This window comes from Macaca nemestrina, chromosome 17, assembly GCF_043159975.1.
Source record: "Macaca nemestrina isolate mMacNem1 chromosome 17, mMacNem.hap1, whole genome shotgun sequence".
NCBI lineage: Eukaryota > Metazoa > Chordata > Mammalia > Primates > Cercopithecidae > Macaca > Macaca nemestrina.
The window spans coordinates 78,234,966-78,254,451 of NC_092141.1; the positions used below are offsets into that span (position 1 = coordinate 78,234,966).

At 38.3% G+C, this 19,486-nt stretch overlaps 1 long non-coding RNA gene across 2 annotated transcripts in view; it reads left to right on the top strand.

The window, feature by feature from the left end:
* The first annotated feature begins 2,467 nt into the window (after positions 1–2,467).
* The window catches only part of LOC105469062 (uncharacterized), a 28,480-nt gene continuing 11,461 nt past the window's right edge, over positions 2,468–19,486 (top strand). The window contains exons 1-3 of one of the 2 annotated variants that reach the window (XR_003015261.2): positions 2,468–3,243; positions 4,955–5,017; positions 8,305–8,421. This is a non-coding gene — a long non-coding RNA (uncharacterized lncRNA). Of the gene's footprint in view, positions 3,244–4,092; positions 5,018–8,304; positions 8,422–19,486 lie in introns of those variants that run through there. The other variant, XR_979769.3, reaches the window with a different exon arrangement.

The window sequence follows — 19,486 nt, forward strand, 5'->3', positions numbered from 1 at the left end:
GGAAGCTCGCGGCGCGGAAGTCGCGCCCCGCCTCCTGCAGAGCGCACCTGAGGGCGGGGCTCCTAGAAAACGGCGCTCCTCGTACGGGCGCGTCTCAGACGCTCGGCCCTGCGCGTCCCGGCGCACGCAGGCAAGCATCGCGCCCGGAAGAGGAGCGCGCCTGAGGGTGGGGCGAGCGGTGGTGAGCGGGGGCGCGCGGCTGCCCAGGGCCCCTGAGCCACAAGAGTCGGGCCTCGTGCCTGTTCCCCAGGGCCTTCCACGCCTGGGATCGGGGATTTCGCCACGCTCTTTCTAGAGGCGCGGGCAGAAACCATGGGCTCGGGTCTCAGTGGTAAACCTGCCGCCTCTTAGCGGATGACCTTGGCCGACTGCCCTCTCCTCATCTGCCTCGCCCAGTCACGTCTCCTCTTAAGCATCCTTGCGATCTGTCTCCTGGCATTTGGATGGGCCTCTCTGAGCGCGTTTTGAGTCCTCCGCAGCCCCTCTTCCTCCCGCCGCAGCATCTGGAGTTGTGTGGCCCCGTTTCCCTAACTCTTGCCTCCCCTCCCCAGCCTCCTCATTCGCCCTCACACCCCGACCTGGGACGTCCTCCTACTGAGGGTGCCTGTAGTTCGCGGAGTGTCCTCATCAAAGTCTGGGAATGCGGCAGATGCTGAATTTGCCAAATGGCCTGAGACACATGGCATCTGTGAGAGACTGGATACTGCACTTACTTTGCTAAAAATATCTAGTGTTTTAGGCCGGGCGCGGTGGCTCAAGCCTGTAATCCCAGCACTTTGGGAGGCCGAGACGGGCGGATCACGAGGTCAGGAGATCGAGACCATCCTGGCTAACACGGTGAAACACCGTCTCTACTAAAAAATACAAAAAAAAAACTAGCTGGGCGAGGTGGCGGGCGCCTGTGGTCCCAGCTACTCGGGAGGCTGAGGCAGGAGAATGGCGTGAACCCGGGAGGCGGAGCTTGCAGTGAGCCAAGATCCGGCCACTGCACTCCAGCCCCGGCGACAGAGCAAGACTCCGTCTCAAAAAAAAAAAAAAAATCTAGTGTTTTGAGTTTCGTTACTCAAAGTGACCTAAATGGGGTCAAAAGTTATTAACACTGACATTACTTATTTTCCTCTCCAGATTTCTGTATAGTCACATTCCCTTGCAGACTTTTTTTTTATTCTGTCAATCCTGTGTACATCACGTTTGTTTTTTTTTTACTTGTCTTTGTTTTCTCTGCTTCTCGAATTTAAACCAGATCTCCCCAACATATATTCTGCTTTCTAAATTCTTGGTGGGGGGGAAACAAGGAATCAAGTGTTACTTATGGAATATGAATTAAATAGAAAATTCAAAGAGGTTCGTCAGAATCCTTGATGGTTAAAGCAGCGGTCCCCAACCTTTTCAGCACCAGGGACCAGTTTCATGGAAGACAGTTTTTTCGGGGGGAGGGAGGATGGTTTGGGGATGATTCAAGCACGTTATGTTTACTGTGCACTTTATTGCTACTATTACTACCTTGTAATATATAATGAAATAATTATACAACTCACCGTAATGTAGAATCAGTGGGAGCTGTGAGCTTGTTTTCTTGCAACTAGGCAGTCTCATCTGGGGCTGATGGGAGACAGTGACAGATCATCGGGCATTAGATTCTCCTAAGGAGCACACAACCTAGATCCCTCACGTGCAGTTCACAGTAGGGTTCTCACTCCTATGACAATCTAATGCCACTGCTGATCTGACAGGAGACGGAGTTCAGGCCCTAATACCAGCCATGGGGGGCAGCTGTAAATACAGATAAAGCTTCACTCACTTGCCCTCCACTCACCTCCTGCTGTGCTGCTTGGTTCCTCACAGGCCACAGATCCCAGAAGCAGTCCCTGGCCTGGGGAATGAGGACCCCCGGATTAAAAAGTCTAGCAGTGGGGGTGGGAGAAAGGGAGATAAGAATGTTCAAGAAACTACACTAGGAAACTAAAGAAGCCATGTAATGAAAACTATTCATGATATATTCTGTCCCTTTTTGGAACATCTAGAACGTTTTAGTTACAAATTCTCAATGGCCTAGGATTTGGGGCCAAGTAAAGAAAGATAAACTTGGTTAAAATGTTACTGAACCATACTTTCACCCCAACACTTCTCACTAGTACCCTTAACCTGCCTTAACTTCAGAAGTCTACTCATTTCTACGACTATTCTAGGCATTTGTTTCTTACATTTCTTATCCTTGTAATGTTCTCTATCATTCATTCTGTCTGCTTATGCTTTTACTCTTGCTTCAAAACGACATGACCAAAACCCAATTCTCTAAAAATCTCATCACCCCGGACAAAATGATCTCACTCTCCTCCCAACTGCATACATACTACCATCTTGTTCACATAATTTTGTTTATGTACCATCTCTTCAATTAAATTGTAAGTAGTCTGAGGTTAAGAACTTTTTCTTGTCTTGTCTTTTTCTTTTCTTTTTTTTTTTTTTTTTTTTTTTTTGGCTCTGTCACCCAGCCTGGAGTGCAGTGCTGTGATCGCAGCTCACCGCAACGTCTACCTCCCAGGCTCAAGCAATCCTTCCACCTCCGCCTCCTAAGTAGCCAGAACTACAGGTGCATGCCACCACACAGACTAGTTTTTCTATTTTGTTGTAGAGACAGGGTTTTGCCATGTTGCCCAGGCTGGTATCAAGCTCCTGGGCTCAAGTGATTCTCTGTCCTTGGCCTCCAAAAGCACTGGGATTACGGGCCTGAGCCACAGCACCCAGCCAAAAGCTGCTTCTTATACCAATTTAAATTTCCAAGTCCTATGCATCATAGAAACAGTAAATATGATTAATGCTACCAATGAGAAAACATGTAATAAGCAAGAATATGCAAATATTTTCATTTCCCCTACAAAATGTCACCACCCACTCAACAAAGTCTACCTACTCATAAAAGGGAAAATATCAATTCCCCTTATAGGATGAATGACAAAATTATGATGGTGATATTGTTTGGCTCTGTGTCCCCAACCAAATCTCACCTTGAATTGTAATATTTTCCACATGTCAAAGGTGACCAGGTGGAGACAATTTAATCCTGGGGACAGTTTTCCTCATGCTGTTCTCATGATAGTGGGTGAGTTCTCACAGAATCTGATGGTTTTATAAGGGGCTTCCCCCTTCACTCAGCAGTCATTCTCTCTCCTGCTGCCCTGTGAAGAGGTGCCTTCCACCATGATTGTAAGTTTCCTGAGGCTTCCGTCACCATGTGAAACTGTGAGTCAATTAAACCTCTTTTCTTTATAAATTACCTAGTCTTGGGTATGTCCTGATAGCTGTGTGAGAACAGACTAATACAAATGTAATGCAGTTGTAAGAATAATTTAACAGAGAGAAACTAAATAAGACCTATTAATTTAAAAAATTGCTACAAATTGATGTATGGACCCTGACGTATTTTACGGTCTGTTTGAACAGGTTATTTATCAAACTATTTGTACCTTGTAAACAATGTAGCCATATGATCTCAATCTAAATTTCCATAGTTACCAGGTCCCAGTACTAAGTAAGCAGCTTCAGGGAAGATGTTCCTTTCTGAGCTTCCGTATCTAGGAAAGAGAACAAGCCATACTGATGGGTTGCCATGGTGGCAACCCTAATCCCCAAATCTCATTAATACGTTTCTTAGACAAATAAATCAGATGGGAATACATCAATCATGAGAGTTGTAGATTGAGATTTAACAAGTTGCCTAGCTGTGCAAAAATAACGGTGAACCAGAATTTTGACAGAATTTAATGTAGAGTAAGAGAATAAGACTTGCTACCCTAGATACGAACCTACAACCTACCCTCCTCCTGCTGGTGAACAGTGAATTCTATTTGTGCTACTTTTGAATTTGCTAGACATCAAAGCCTTATTTAATGGAGTCTTTATGCTATTTTTGCCAAAATTAAGAGCAAAATTGTTAAATTGTTACAGCTTTTTTACTGTCAACTTAGTACATTAATTTGCATGATTATAATACATTGAAAATTACATGACTTTTAAAAAAAATCTATGATTATTAAACACTTATTTGTTTTTAAACATTTAACATTTCTACAAGGATAAAAAAAGGTTTCAAGGGAAATGATGTGGTTCGTATATTCAGAGTTTAGATTCAGTATTTGGTATTTCAGATTGGTATGTTTGTCTAGAACGAGTTAAAACAGATAAAGAAATTTAGGCTTGCTTGACAAAGTAGGCAGGGAATCAAGCAGCTTTACCAATAAATAGAGTTCCAAACTAACATATCAAATGTGGCTGAAATTGTTACTAAATAGCTCAGTAATATGATTAATTGATAATTGTTGGAGGGTTACAGGGGAAGGGTTGGAGAAGAGAATGACTTCTAAAGGTAGTTTTAGTTTGATTTTTATTATTACTACTAATATTATTATTATTACTATTGTTTTTATTACAACAAAAAGAATTTTAAGTATTTTACCCTTTTTGTTTCTCCAAACAGAAAAATTAGTCAAAGAGACTGATATATGAAGAATGTATAGCCAAATTTGATATTTAAAACTTAACTAACCAACAAGTATTTATTCAGTGTCCAGTATTCTTGTTTGGTAAAATCTCCCAACTTTCTAGGTTAATCAAGTGAAAAAAGGTAAAGAAATGAACAATTGTTCTGAGAATTTTTTTAAAAAAAAACTATAAAAGCATTAAACAAGGAAGATAATATTTCTTCCACTGTTAAATTATGTGGTGCAAATTATAAAATGCTATAGAGAAATCATTGAGAACTAGAGTTACCTGGTAACTTCAGGAGGGAAAAATGGAAAGACTGGTTTAATTAGAGTGAAGAATTATAATAGAGGGCAGAAAGAAATAAACCTTCATAAATTTTTATAAACACAAAGTTTGTAATTTACCTAAGAGAATAATGTAAACATTAAAGAGAAACTTGACTCAATTTTTCTTTTATTTCCCTTTTCAGTAAAGAAAATGGACTTTACATTGGTAAAGGTGAAACAACATACAAAGAGAACTGAAACTTGAGGTAGGTGAGGAGGTAATAAGAAAACACCTATCTGTTTCAAATAAGTTCATGTTTCCAGGGACAAATTACATCCCACAGCTGTTTACAAGTAACCTAAGATCCGTTGCTGATGAGTTCTGAAAAACTGTAAAAAATGAAAAAGATGATAGATCACTTGCTTAAAAAATGGTAAAAAGGTAGACACTGAAAACTGTAGAACAGAAAAGTAAAATTCCAGAGTCCATAGTTTAATGTATTAGAATTTGGTAGTCACTTGGAACCAGACTGACTAAGAAAAATCACACCACACTTCTTTATTTGATCTTTGAGAGAAGATGGAATTTTATAGCCATGATATAAATTAATTTCAGGAAAGCATTTAATCCAATCTTTCATATCTTTGTGGATAAGCCTAAAATAGGGGTCTGATTTAATTATGATTAGGTAAAATCAAAATTAGTTGGATAACTCTACCCCGATTTTTGTTCATATTTTTCATAAATTACGTAGGTGAAGAAATCATTCTGGTCAAATCAACAGGTAAAACAAAAACTACATAGCATAGAAGATATGACTGAAGACAGAACCAGGAAACAAAATTATTTTAACAATTTGAACTGTGAGCTAAAACCTGAAAGACAAAATTTAACAGAAATATATGAAAATTTCTACATTCAAGTTGAAAAATGCAATAGTACAAGTACAAAGTGGGATGGGTTCTAGCTTAGCCATGTGAAAATCATCCAGAGGTTTTAGTGTCTGCCAAGATCAATGTGAGGATTACACTTCTAACACTTCCATTTGAAAATACTGCCCTACCTTCCTCCTCCCTTTCATCCCCTTGCCACTATTCCCCTGGAATAGACAGAATAATGACCCCCACCCCCGCTCGTCCTAATCCCTGGAACCTGTGAATATTTATGTGGAGAAATGGATTTAAGATTGGAGATGGAATTAAGGTTGCTAATTAGCTGATCTTAAAATAGGGAGATTTTCCTTGATTATCTCATTGGATGCAATATAATCACAAAGGTTCTTAAAAGTAGAAAAGAGAGGCAGAAGAGGAGACTGGAGTTATGTGATGGGAGCGCTCAATCCACCACTGTTGGCAGTGAAGATGGAGGAAGGGATGTGGATGGCCTCTAGAAGTTGGAAAAGGCCGGGAAACAGATTATCCCCTAGAACCTCCAGGAAGGAACAGAGAGCCCTGGGAACATCTTGATCTTATCGCAGAGAGATCTGTGTGTTGGACTTCTGTTTGTTTGTTTGTTTGTTTGTTTGTTTGTTTGTTTGTTTGTTTTTGAGACAGGTTCTCACTCTGTCACCTAGGCTGGAGTGCAGTGAGGAAATCATAGCTCACTGCAGCCCCAATTTTCTGGGTTCAAGCGATTCTCCTACCTCAGCATCCTGAGTAGCTGGGACTATAGGTGCATGCCACCCACCCAGCTAATTTTTAAATTTTCTGTAGAGATGGGGGTCTTACTGTGTTGTCCAGGCTGGTGTTGAATGCCTGGGTTCAAGCCATTCTCCTGCATCAGCCTCCCAAAGTTCTGGGATTACAGACATGAGCCACTGTGCCCCGCCTGTGTTGGACTTCTAACTTACAGAACTGTAATAATACATTTGTGTTGTTTTAAATCACTGAAGACTGTGGCAATTTGTTAGGGAATCAAGAGAAAAGCTAGTACACTTTTTATAATTTATTTTCCTTCTCTGCATTGCAATGCTGTGCTTATTTAGCATCCACATGTCCTTTCTTCTCTCCTGTCTCTCTAAGCAAGCAACATGATGCCATAGAAGGGACAATAAACTATAACTTAGATGTTGTGGATTTAGAAACTTAGTAACTGATGTGACTCCATGATCATATATCCCTCATGGTTAGTTTCCATAATCACTAGTTTCCTAATTTGTAAAACAGAAATCTAAAATAGCTTCCTTCTTTGACTCTGTGCTGCTTCAAGGAATTTATGAGATGAGGTATAGGAAATAATCAAATCCAACTGTTGAGCATATAATATGTGCTGCGTATTCTTCTCTATGCTTTATGTGTAACCTTTTATTTGATCTCTGTAATGATATGTGAGCTGTGAACTATTATTTTTTCTTCACCAGGATAAAGAGAAGTACTCTGAAAACTATAAAGTACCAGAAATTATAAATAAATGGATGTCCTGTAGGGAATCAATGTACAAGAAAAAAGTTTTTTCAACTAATAATTTTCTGAAAACTTTTTGTTTTTCTTATTTAAACTTTACTGATACTAGCTTTCGATATTTGTACCTTGAACATTTTCATCACAGTTATTCTCTTTCTTCATTAATCTGTCCATTCATTCTATAAATATTTGTGAATTACCTATGATGTGTCAGGTACTATCCTAAGCCTTTGGGATAGAACAGTGGATGAAACAGACATGGCATCAGCTATTTAGGATCATCGATTGTAATGAGGGCTATAAAATGGGAAGTGACAAAGAAGTGTGGTCAGTAGCATCATGGGAATAGTGGTCCATAGAAGGATATTAGTCATTCATGTAATACAGAGCTGGGGTGTCAAGGAACATTGTTTAGAGGAAGACATATCTAAAGATTTGAAGGCTAAGCAGGAGTTAGGCAAAGTGAAAGCAGAGAAAATTGCAAAAGAATAGTTAACCTTCGCCAGGCGCGGTGGCTCACGCCTGTAATCCCAGCACTTTGGAAGGCCGAAGAGGGTGGATCACCTGAGGTCAGGAAGTCGAGACCAGCCTGACCAACATGGGGAAACCCCGTCTCTACCAAAAATACAAAATTACCTGGGTGTGGTGGCGCATGCCTGTAATCCCAGCTACTCCAGAGGCTGAGACTGGAGAATTGCTTGAAACTGGGAGACGGAGGTTGCGGTGAGCGGAGATAGCGCCATTGCACTCTAGCCTGGGCAACAAGAGTGAAACTCCATCTCAAAAAAAAGAGAAATAGTTAGCTTCAGTATTTCTGTCTCTTCCTCATTTACATGGACTTTCTTTCTCTCTCTCTCTTTAAACTCAAGTAGATCCTTATGTTTCATTCCCAAAATATAATTTGATATTAAGTTCTTGTAAAATTTTCAAACATTTCATATTTAATAAGCTCTTTATAATCCATTTTTATCTGATCTCACATTCTTTTAAACTAATAACCAAGCAATGTTTGATTAAAGGGTACTTTATTTCCCTATTGAAGTAGAACATGGCCTTCTGTTATTAATCATAATATAAATAAAATTCAAAATAAACAAGCAAATGTTTCCTGTATAATTTCATTCTTGTGGTTGCCTTCCTTTGCCACTAGATGGTACTTGTATGCCTGAGAGACCAAAATGCTGATTCAGTTTACCTTCCTGGAAACTGTAAAACCAACCAATCAGAGGATCAGGTTATTGAGAAGAAGAAACTTGTCCAACTCCCTGTAAGTGATCCTGGTTTTTAAATTTATCCTTAAAAATTAACCCAACATTATCTGTTCTCTTTAGATAAATATGACAGTAAAAATTTTTTAATTAAATTTAATTTATGCCCATCTTGTACCAACCCCCATACCCCATTGTTTTTTTTACATTTCTTTATTTTTACTTTCTAATAATACTGCTTTTCTAACATCCAAACCTGGAAATTTTGGTTACTTGTTCCTTATTGGAGGCCCTCCACCCTCCTAGCTCCTTGTCTAAGCTAATGCTTTTCTTCCTACTTGGAAAAGTCACTACCTCCCTTCCAACCCCTCCCTCATAGTTTTTATTTTCAGAAATCCTAGTCATTCTTCAAGGCACATTTCAACTAGTACCACTGTCATGAAGTTTTTCCTGTTACTATTACTTGAAAATACCTTCTTCTGATTCCTTTTTCAATCTTCTAACAATTTTAGTAATTTGTTTGATAATACATGTAATGTATTATTCTAAAGAGCTATATGCATCTCCATAGCAATTAGGCTTCCTGCATTGTGATTATTTATGAAATTTAATCTCTGTACTACACAATGTTTGCCTCTTGAATGCAGAGACTATCTTAGTAATCTGTATATCCTGAAATATTTTGCACATTATTATTTATTGAATTGGGTTTAATGGTAATATCCATAAGACTATTGCAAAAAACTCTAAGAATAACAAAATGATATGGTGATTCTTAATTATAGTCTCATGTGTAAGTTGGATGAAATTCATTAGCAAAACCTGTGAAATCAAATCATCTTTTTCACATTTTCCTTTTTTTCCCATGGCATGAGACTCCTGCCTTCTTCAAATATATAGAAATAATGAATAGAGTATAAGTATTTTAAAATATAAAGCTGAGTTTAAAACAGAGACAGCAAAGACTTCAGATACCAGAACTGAAGAAGAAATTCAAAGCCACAAAGGTCCAGGAGCTGAGGTTTTAACCCCATTTGGGACTAAAAGATGTGGTCCTGAAGCCACTTATGAGGATCTGGAGCTAACATTCCTGCATAAACTAGAACCCTAAAGAGGTTTTCACTTTTTGAAGCCTTAGAAGTCTAGGATGAGTAGGGGTGAGAGTAATGGTTCCTGTGAATATTGAAAGCCTCTGCCAATGGAAATCCAGTTTTACCTTATCATTTGAAAAGAGAATCCTAAGCTTAAAAACAGAGAAACAGCCAGGCCCTATTGAAGCAAATATAAGAATCCTTGATGAGGACATATGCACAACTCAGGAAACAAAAGAATCCCACAGAATAAATGGCCTTCAATAAAGGTGAGCTCTCAATAAAATTTGCACACCACACAAAGAAACAATCTACCAAAAGGCAGATGAGAAGACACAAGAAATAGAAAAATCTGTGCCCAAAGAACTTAAGTTAATAAAGCAACCTGACCACTAGGAATAGTGACTCACACTTATAATCCCACCACTTTGGGGGTCCAAGGCAGGAGGATTGCTTGAGGCCTAGAGTTGAGACCAGCCTGGGCAACATAGTGAGACCCTATCTCTACCAAAATATTTAAAAAAAAAAACAAAAAACTGGAAGTGACTATCAAAGAAAAATCCATAAAATGATTAAAAACATAAAGGAAAATAAAAATCAAATGAAAGAAAAAGATAAGATAAAATAAAAATATTTTTAAAAAGAATTTATTGGCCGGGCGCGGTGGCTCAAGCCTGTAATCCCAGCACTTTGGGAGGCCGAGACGGGCAGATCACGAGGTCGGGAGATCGAGACCATCCTGGCTAACACGGTGAAACCCCGTCTCTACTAAAAAAATACAAAAAACTAGCCGGGCGAGGTGGCGGGCGCCTGTAGTCCCAGCTACTCGGGAGGCTGAGGCAGGAGAATGGCGGGAACCCGGGAGGCAGAGCTTGCAGTGAGCTGAGATCCGGCCACTGCACTCCAGCCTGGGAGACAGAGCGAGACTCCGTCTCAAAAAAAAAAAAAAAAGTATTTATTGATCTATTAATAATTTTGATACTTATTGAACATCTGCAGAGTTCTAGCAGTGTTCTGGGTACTAAAGATAAAATAGTGAATAAGATACACAAATTTCCTACTGTCATAGAGCTTTTTCTATTAGAAATAAAAAGCTCATCAGATGGGTTAAATAGATGAACTAGATACAGTGAAAGATATAATTATTAAATTGGAAAATAAATCTGAGGAAATTATACTGAGGTTTAAAAAATGGAGAGTATAAAAGTGAAGTTATATCCTTATAATACAATAACAAGACCTAACACATATTTAATAGAAGCTCTAAAAAGAAAGAAAAGAAAGAAAATGGAGGGTAGGCCTGATTCAAAGAGAAGATAGCAGAGAATGTGTGAGATATGAAGATAGACTTCAACCAGAATGCAGCAAGTCCTTAACAGGATACATGTTTTAAAAGAAATCAATATCAGAACACTTCTAGTTAAAATTAAAGAGCACCAAAACAAGAAAAACAATTCCTAAGAGCAAAACAAGAAAGAAAACACAGCTACAGGCTGGGCATAGTACCTCACACCTGTAATCCAACACTTTGGAAGGCTGAGGCAGGAGTATTACTTGAGCCCAGGAGTTCAAGACCAGCCTGAGCAACACGGTGTCTCCAAAATGAATAATTTAAAAAATTAGCTGGGCTTGGTGGCCCATGTCTGTCATCCCAGTTACTTGGGAGGCTGAACGGGAGGATCACTTGAGTCTGGGAAATCAAGGCTACAGTGAGCCATGATCATGCCACTGCACACCAGCCTGAGTGACAGAGTAAGACCCTGTCTCAAACAACAACAGTAGTCTACCTATGAGGAAACAAAAATAAAATTGACAATAGAACTGCCACTAGTAAAAAGAAAGATTAAAATACAATTTTTAAAGGGCTATGGGAAATTCTATTCTCAACTAAACTGTCAAAATGAGGATGAGAAAGGTTGTCAGATAAAGACCACTAAAGTTTACCATTCACAGACGTAGGCTAAAACAACGACTGACAGATGTACTTCGATAAGAAGGAAATTGAATCCGAAAGGAAGAAACAAGATGTAAGAAGAAATATTGAACAAGGAAACTAAATAAAATTTTGGAGAAACTAAGTATTGACATATAAATAATGTATTATAACCAAGAAAATTAAGATGCTATAACATGAAAGAAGAGGAAGTCAGGGTAGAACATACTCTGTTTCTAAATTCCATTTTTTGAGAGGAGGCTACAGTTATTATTAATTTTGGAAATTGTAAAATGATGTATGCATGTTAAAAATTTCAAGACACCTGTCATGTGTATTTGCTACATCATTTGAGAATATTCAATTCAGGGACTAGAAAATGAAAGAAAGGAAAAATTAATTAAGAGATACATAGATATGTTAGATATAAGATAAGTAGAGTATATGTGTACTGAGTGCATAAACAAGAAGATATGGAAGGACTGGGTAAGCACCAAATATTGATGAAACACCCAAGGCACCAAATATTCATGAGGCCCCATTTTGGCTCCATGTATCCTCTGCTCAAGACAGATAAAATCCATGGGTGCTCAACAGGTAACAGTGGTGAGTCACAATTATAGCCAGGCGGACCTGTCCCTGAGTCTTTCTTGCAGAGAAAATATAAATTGGCTGTAGGCACCCTCATCTGCCGAGTCTTCTTTGTTTATATGCAATTCTGGTCCTTATAATAACAGTATTAGCAGGAAGAATTAATATAGAAAAACAGAAGAGAGGACATATAAACATTTTATAGAATAGGCTTCAGTTAATTCAATCCTATACTAATTGCACCCTTTCCTAAGTACATTATTAACCTACTTTCCCCCTTTCCCCTTGATTCTTGCTGTATCCTTTAAATTGACTCAATAAACTATGATCTCAGCATCTTACTTTGGTCTGTGAGCCTGTCTGGGCCAGTCCTTTGGTAAAGGACTTGGAGACATCATTGTATCAAGATAATCTCCCACTAACATACCACTAAAAGGTAGAAATATATAACTTGTAAATTAGTAAAAGAAAAAAGGGGAAGAAAAAGATCACTCAAATGGAAGACAAGAAAGGCCTAAAAAATTAAGAAATGGCATCTTAAAATCAAACTTGAGGCTGGGCGCGGTGGCTCAAGCCTGTAATCCCAGCACTTTGGGAGGCCGAGACGGGCGGATCACGAGGTCAGGAGATCGAGACCATCCTGGCTAACACGGTGAAACCCCGTCTCTACTAAAAATACAAAAAACTAGCCGGGCGAGGTGGCGGGCGCCTGTAGTCCCAGCTACTCGGGAGGCTGAGGCAGGAGAATGGCGCAAACCCGGGAGGCGGAGCTTGCAGTGAGCTGAGATCCGGCCACTGCACTGCAGCCCGGGCTACAGAGCAAGACTCCGACTCAAAAAAAAAAAAAAAAAAAAAAAATCAAACTTGATTACCTCTTCTTTTATTTCAAAGATAGACAACTCATTTTTAATTCACCTACCTTATCACGTAATTTCTTATTGGTTGTATAAATACGTGGTTAAGAAGGATTCTAAAGTGAAATCCCATTTTAATAAAAAAAAGAGTGCCTTCATCTATTAGCAATGTCTGCCCAAAGGCACTGGAAATGAGCTGAAATAATATGAGGAGTACATATGTGTCTTTATTAATCCAAGTTTTCTAAGCTTAAAAAATCACCACCAATTCCCAAAGCCCTCAAAACGTCAGTTATATTTTCTTTTAGTTTTTGTAAATTTGAGGCTTTTATGCCTAATGTTTTTATATGTTTGAGAGAAGTTACTTCATATACTACTAATTCAAATAAGAATATTTGTAGTATCTATAACAGCATGAAAATCATAAGATAGTATTTTTAGTTACTACACAGGAAAGAAAGTCTGTCAATATGCCTATAACTGGCAAGAAATTTCAGCCATTATTCAATTGGATTCTACAAATGGTCATTGCACTCTTACTGTGACATGCACAAGGAACTCTACTAAAGGATGCAAAATTTAAAAACATAGTCCCTGCCATCCTGCCATCAAGAAATTTAATAGTGAAGGAGATATCCATTACACACTCAACTGTAAAACAGTATTATGTCAGTAGATTCTACATCTAGCTGGGTACTAGGATCATCCAAGAAGCTTTTGTTTGTGTATTTATTATTTTTGACTGTCAGAACCTGTCCAAGATCTGAAAAAAAAATCTCTAAGATATGAAATCTTGAAATTTATAGATTTAAAAGGGCTTCCACATGATTCTGATACTTAGCCATATTTATGAACAGCCATGATAAATGTTATGCTATTAATACTTAGAAGAATGTGGCTTATGTTACTTTATTGCAATTGTTTTATGACCCTAGTTCTCAAGGAAAGGGAACATAATATGAGTACATTTCCTTAGGAGGATAAACTTACAAGGATAAACTTGCAAAATAGAATATTAATATGGGTTCAACCCTGGAGTGCCAGAGAACACCATGAAAGCATTTGATGACAAGAAGGAATAGAGGTACAAACTCACTCAACATGTTGGGGGAAGGGACAGGATAGGAAATATAAACATAACCTATGTCCAAATTGTGCCATGAGGCCAGGCCTGTTTTTTTAACTTTCTCTGTATCTACACTTCAGCCTGAGGACTGCCTTGGAAGAGCTCTTATTAAATTGGAAATTTTAACTAAAAAAAAAAAAAAAAAATCGTATTTGTACACTTCTGGTTCCTAGATTGTCAAATATTTTCAAGTCCCTCAACTGTTATTTTTGGCATATTTTTGTGTCATTTTCTAAAAAGACAGTCTATCTAGTCAGATAAGTTTTCTAAGTAGGATTGCTTGACTTTACATATTTTTGTGTAGAACTTTTATTTTCTTGTGAAGATTTTTATTTTTCAAATAATTTTTTATTTTTATTTTTACTGTTGTTTCTTGATGTTAAAATGGCTTGTATTCATTCTTTTACAAACTAAGGAAAAGAAGAAAATTATGAATTAAAATAAAGGAAACATTTTAACTCTAGTTGTTCTGATATACATTATATAACATATGGCTTAGGATAGACTGATAGACCAAATAGACCAGTTGAACCAAAAATGTGCAACAGGCCAAATACCACTGATATTTACTTCTTACTCACATAGTAATTCAAAAGGATGCCCTAGGCATTGTCATCCAGTTGGGGGATAGTGGATTGAAAAGGCACCAAGGAACAAAAGGCCCCCTTCTTTACAGTCCAGACCCTGAAGTGACAGTTATCACTTAAGCCTACATTTGTTTTATGAGAAACAGCTATGTGGCTCTATCTAGTTGCCAGACAAGTGCCAGTCTTGGCTGTGTGGCCACTTTCCAGCTATAGTTCCATATTATGGAAGGATTACAAATACTCAGTGACAACTAGCCATATGCATTCTCTTTCTTGAAAATGTAAGAGAATCTACTTTTGAAAGTGTCTAAGCCTGGCACTTCATAGGGATTATTTATTGACAACACTATTTTTACTCCATTGTTATTGGTCTTCATAAAAATTTGTGGAAATTCAGCTGGGCGCGGTGGCTTACGCCTGTAATTCCAGCACTTTGGGAGGCCTAGGCGGGTGGATCACGAGGTCAGGAGATCGAGACCATCCTGGCCAACACAGTAAAACCCTGTCTCTACTAAAAATACAAAAATTAGCCAGGCGTGGTGGTGGGTGCCTGTAGTCCCAGCTACTCAAGAGGCTACTCGAAAGGTGGAGGCAGGAGAATCGCTTGAACATGGAGCACAGAGCTTGCAGTGAGCCGAGATCGCACCACTGCACTCCAGCCTGGGCAACAGAGAGAGACTTCATCTCAAAAAAAAAAAAAATTGGAAATGTATATTTTCCCCCAAAATTATTCATCTAAATTTTCTAATGTAATAGCTTAGATTTGTGCAATAGATTCTCAAATAAGTATTTTAAATTTATTTGAATCACTGGTTACATCTATGCATCTATGTATTCCTTTAATCCTGACTCAGACAATAAACTGTTTATCTAATTTGTTAGTGTTTTTAAGGAAAAATAATTGAGTCTACTTATGAATTCTATTATTTATCTGCATAGAATTTTTTGAGTATTAAATCTTGCATTTGTATTCGGATAGTGTTTGTTTGTTTGTTTGAGACATTGTCTCACTTCATCACCTAGGCTGGAGTCTTGGCTCGCTGCAAACTCCGCCTCCCAGGTTCAAGTGATTCTCGTACTTCAGCCTCTAGAGTAGCTGGGATTACAGGCGTGGGCCACCACCTCCAGCTAATTTTTGTATTGTTAGTAGAGACAGGGTTTCACCATGTTGGCCAGGCTGGTCTCGAACTCCTGACCTTAGGTGAGCCACCTGCCTTGGCCTCCCAAAGTGCTGGGATTATAGGCATGAGACACCATGCCCAGCCATGTATTCAGATAGATTTTTAAAGCAATAGTGTAGGAGCGATGTAATTCCTAAGCCCTTGTGTATTTAAAAATTATTCTTTTACCTTAACACATGAATCACAATTTAGCAGCTGGGAACAGAATTCTTGGGTAATATCCTTTTCTTCTCAGAACTTTGTATACACACACACACACATGCACACAGACAGACAGAGAGAGAGAGAGAAAGAGAGAGAGAGAGTTTTTATTTTCTGAACCGTTTGAGGTAAATAATATACCCTCATTGGGGCTGGATTTGGCCCCTGAACTGCAGTTTGTCAACCCCTGCAACAGATGCTGAAATGGAATGAAGAAATAAAGAAGAGTTAAAGGAACTTTTTTAATTGGCAAAATCATGAGTCATATACAAATACAAAATGAACATATATAAAAAATTTTATTTTGTTCTTTAAATAATGGGAGAATCAGTAAGATGTTACCACTGGTTCAAAGGTGAAATTCAAACAACCCTCCCACACAGACACATGCAGGCACACATGCACACACACACACACACAAAATCAAGGGTGCTGAAATAAATTTACTAATGGATGCAAAATTGGTCAATATCCATGGGCAATGATCAATTGTATTCCTCTGGACAAAATTCATTTGCATTTCTAGAGACAATAATCATCTGCTTTATCCTTTTTTCAACTTTCAACGTTATAAAACAGCTCAAAGATAATGAGAGGCTCAAGCTCCTACATTCATGGCCACATTAGGGAAACTGAGACCCTGATGAGGCTTTTCAGCTATCAAATCAAGCATAATGACATCTTAGCATGTACTGATTTCAAAATATCCAATTCAGACCTTAATGCTGCTTTATAGGGAATGCTAAAAATTAATTTGTATCATTTGTTTATAAAATGTAATAACATTTTTATAATACGTTATAAAAGAAACATTCCAACTCCTCTATTGCAAGAGTAGGTGCTGTCTTAGCCAAGAGGACTTGAAACCACCTTTGCAAAAATCGTATCAGTGAAAAAATTATGGCAGTGGAGGAGATCTGATCTAGCCCACATCCCTCTTGTCTTTAGCTTTCAAGCTGCCTTTAATTATTCCTGACCTAACTTTGGAAGATGCTTAGGTTGTAGTTTAAATGGTAATAGCCCTTTCTCCAAAACTCAGCCACCCTTGTAAAGCTAGTGAGAGACCACCAAACTAGGTAGGGGGAGAAGAGGAGCTGAATTCTGCAAAGATATAGACTGACCACAAGATATGAAACTTCCCTAACTACCTGCAGATAACATCACAATTGTAGATTGGCCTTTTGAGATATCTTTTCAGGTTTTTTTTGCATGTCTGACACTGATGGCTCCACTTGGACCCATCAAACCACTCCTGTGCCCACCATCCCAGGAATGACTCAGTTAAAGAGGACAACTTTAACCCTCTATGATTTTATCTCTGACCCAACTAATCAGTAGCAAGCATCAACTTCTTAACCACTCCTATTCCTTCCTCCAAACTGCCTTTGGCAAAACCCGTAATTTGGGATCCTTCCATGAGACTGATTTGAGTAATAACTCTGTCTCCCATGTGGTGTGGCTGGACTCATATCAATTAAACTCTTTCTTTACTGCAATGCTGTGGTCTTTATTTGTGCAGCGGGCGGGATGAACCCATTGGGTGGTTACAGAATTTGCACAGGGACAGAAACATTAAAGTGGCTTTCAAGATGCAGACTGAAATCACAGCTCCAACACATACTGACTATATAGTCATGGGGAGATAAATTAACATCTACCAGTCTCAGTTTCTTCATCTGTAGCATGATAATAGTAACTACTTCATTGGGCTGTTATACAAGTATAACAGCCTAATGTATTATATTGAGGTAATACAAGTGACACACTTAGTATATAGGCTGGTACAAAGTAATCACTCAATATTGTTATTTTATTTTATTTATTTGTTTGTTTGTTTGTTTGTTTATTTTCGAGACAGAGCCTTGCTTTGTTGCCCAGGCTGGAGTGCAGTGGCGTGATCTCTGCTCACTGCAACCTCTGCCTCCTGGGTTCAAGCAATTATTGCATCTCAGTCTCCCAAGTAGCTAGGATTACAGGCACCTGCCACCATGCCCGGCTAATTTTTTTATTTATAGTAGAGACAAGATTTTACTATATTGACCAGGCTGGTCTCAAACAACCGACCTCAAGTAATCCACCTGCCTCGGCCTCCCAAAGTGTTGGAATTACAGACATGAGCCATCACACCCAGCCCTGTTATTTTTCTTTTAGATCAGGGACTTGATAACATCTAATTTATCTAAAATTTGCCAAGATATGATTTTGGACACTCTTGACAAAGCTGTGAGTTACTATATTTATGTCACATTTGTGTTTTATTAGAGAACATTATTATATCTTGGTGGGAAATACCAATACATTGAATTTTCTAGAAACTTGCTGAAGTGTAGGGGCACGGAATTGCCACATCTCTCCTAAGGTATCCTCTGATACCATTTATCCTGGGGTGTACATTTAGGTTAGTAGAAAGAAGAGGAACACCATCTAATTTTCTATAGGAATCAAAAGGTTCTTTGAATTACATTCAGTCTTCTCTAAAAGTCTCAACTGACACTATGGAAATTAATCTTTCCAGCATGGATTCAATTTTATTAGAACCTAATATAAGGAAACATCTTGTTCTATACAATTTTTTTTTTAAAAAAAGCAGACATTTTCCACACTAAAATGAACACAGAGGAAGAATTATTTTGAACCTAATTTTATTTGAAGTAAATTATAGACAGTTGCATCTTTTCTGTTCAATTTATAGCACACATTAGACATTTAAGAAACTAGAATTGTTATACCCTGCTACTAGAAAGGAGTCCTGATCCAGACCCCAAGAGAGGTTCTTGGATCTCGTGCAAGAAAGAATTCAAGGTGAGTCCATAGAGCAAAGTGAAAGCAAGTTTGTTAAGAAGGTAAAGAAATAAAGCGGCACCATGGGCTGCAGGTTGCCCATTTTCATGGTTATTTCTTGATTATATGCTAAACAAGAAGTGGACTATTTATACCTCTCCTTTTTAAACCATGTAGAGTCTAAAACTTCCTGATGTTGCCATGGCATTTATAAACTGTTATGGTGCTGTTGGGAGTGTAGCAGTGAGGACCACCAGCGGCACTGTCATCGCCATCTTGGTTTTAGTGGGTTTTAGCGGCTTCTTTATGCAACCTGTTTTATCAGCAAGGTCTTCATGACCTGTATCATATACTGACCTCCTGTTTCATTCTATGACTAAGAATGCTTTAATGAATGCAACCTAGTAGGTCTCAGCCTTATTTTACCAACCCCCTATTCAAGATGGAGTTTGCTCTGGTTCAAACACCTCTGACCCCTGCACTTCTACATTGAAAAAAAAAAAAAAAATATCACTGAAGTGACTTTATTTTTAGAACCATGAAGATTTTTTTTTCTTAAATGTAACGTTTTTCTATATGAAGAACTGTCATTTTAATTCCATACCCTACTCACTCATCACTCTGCTCAAATTATCATTCCAATTCTCAACTCAGTGGTTTGTTGTTGCTGTGGGTTTTTTTTTTCTATTTATGGTAGATGAAAACTAACATTGATGTTATAAAAATAACATTAAGATGCACACTCAAAGCCCATAAGAAAATCTTTCTGGGTTGAGGAC